The sequence below is a fragment of the Myxocyprinus asiaticus genome, chromosome 23, assembly GCF_019703515.2.
Source record: "Myxocyprinus asiaticus isolate MX2 ecotype Aquarium Trade chromosome 23, UBuf_Myxa_2, whole genome shotgun sequence".
NCBI classification, from domain to species: domain Eukaryota; kingdom Metazoa; phylum Chordata; class Actinopteri; order Cypriniformes; family Catostomidae; genus Myxocyprinus; species Myxocyprinus asiaticus.
In genome coordinates, this window is record NC_059366.1 from 24,202,501 (window position 1) to 24,204,097 (window position 1,597).

General features: G+C 41.4%; 1 protein-coding gene across 1 annotated transcript in view; it reads right to left on the reverse strand.

Moving 5' to 3' along the window:
• LOC127414142 (regulator of G-protein signaling 17-like) overlaps nucleotides 1-955 on the reverse strand; it is a 28,595-nt gene extending 27,640 nt beyond the window's left edge. Inside the window, exon 1 of the mRNA XM_051651929.1 lies at nucleotides 809-955. The gene's annotated coding sequence lies outside the window, so the exon portion shown is untranslated. The remainder of the gene's footprint in view (nucleotides 1-808) is intronic.
• Nucleotides 956-1,597: the final 642 nt, after the last annotated feature.

Consider the following 1,597-nt stretch of genomic DNA (forward strand, 5'->3'; position numbering starts at 1 on the left):
ATTATAAATACAGAAGCACAGCTGAATGGGAGGAACTTCTGAACTTCAGTATCACGATGCAATCAGCCCTTGTAGGCTGACATCAATAACTGAATGTAGGCAAGTCAAAGAATAAAAACACACAGACCTTTCGCTTTATTATATTTAAGGTCAAGTCAAGCGTGGGGAAAGGTCGGCTACCCCAAAGATAAACGTTAAGGTAAATTTCGACTACAAAATCATAGTTTAACTCTGTTCCAGGATCTGAAATTCAGCATTATATTGCAAAACTCCGTCATGTATGTATATATTTCTAGGCGGCTGTCATCCCGTTATTCGCCTTCACTCTCTGTTGCGGCGGCTGTGTTTCAAACTCTAGTGGAGAACCTAAGAGAGCATTTTAAGACATCGTATGAATGCTGGAACGTTCGGATCGACCGTTCAAACGACCATGTGAAGCCCCAAAACGGTAGCAACCTTCCAAATGCTGTTCGAATGTCTCAAGCGCGCCAATGATGCCCAAAAATGCTGTCTAGGTAGGCAGCTCGCTAGGTTTTGAGATGCAGCCAGCATCTTTGCTAAAGTGATCGCAGGTAAAGCCCAAACCATTACCATCACAATACACTGCCATGCAATTGAAACTAAAGAGCAAAATGTTCGCTAAAGCACCGCTATTTCAGACAAGCGAGCGCCGAAACGTAATTAGCACTTTATTATGTATTCTCGCGCTGCCCCTGTGATTTTCTCAGCGCGAGGAGGCAACAGCTAGCGGGTTAGCTGGCGAGCTAGCGGGACATCTGAGACCGTTAAAGAGCGTATGTCGCCTTACCCCTTTTGTTCTAGGTGTCAGTCTTCTAAAAGGGTGTCGTTACACGCGTTTATGCGGATATCGGGGGTATCGCGCGTTGAGATTGCATGCTGCCGTTTTATCTCCATCAGCGGTGTTTTCCGTCCATCCGCCCAACTTCAGCACCGAGCGAGCGAGCCAGTGGAGACGCCTTGCGCATGCGCCGCGGAGCTGTCAGCTCACGGAGCGCGAGCTGCGGACAGGGTGCAAAGGCATGGGTGCAATGACAAGCTGAGATTCGACTATCTCACAATAACTGCAGTAATACAGTACATATACAACAACACATTCGTAAAAGGCTATATGACTGGTGTCAATATATTCTAAAACTGTTGTTAGATTGTTAGAACGATTGGATGCTTTAATCATTTGGTTTCTTGTACTGTAATAGATGTGCTTGAAATGAGTACAAAAGAGCTGAGTAATAATGTGTTACAATTTAGCCAAGAAGCCATGAATATAATGTTTCTCTTAATTTTAAGAAGCATATCTGTAGGTTATCTGACTGGCATTTTGTATGTTGAGGCGTGATGGATAGATTTTTTTTTATGCTGAGCTATTACTGAAAACAAAAACATGAGAAAAAAAAAAAAAAAAAAAAACACAGCCATAACTGGAATGAAAATGCAGATTACATTTGTCTGAATTGTATGAGTCTGAATTGTATTAAAATAAATATATAAATAATCACAAGAAGGTAATGGTGTGGTTCAGTAAAATAAATAAATCAACTAATAAAACAAAAATATGTTAATGGTTTATATTTATGCC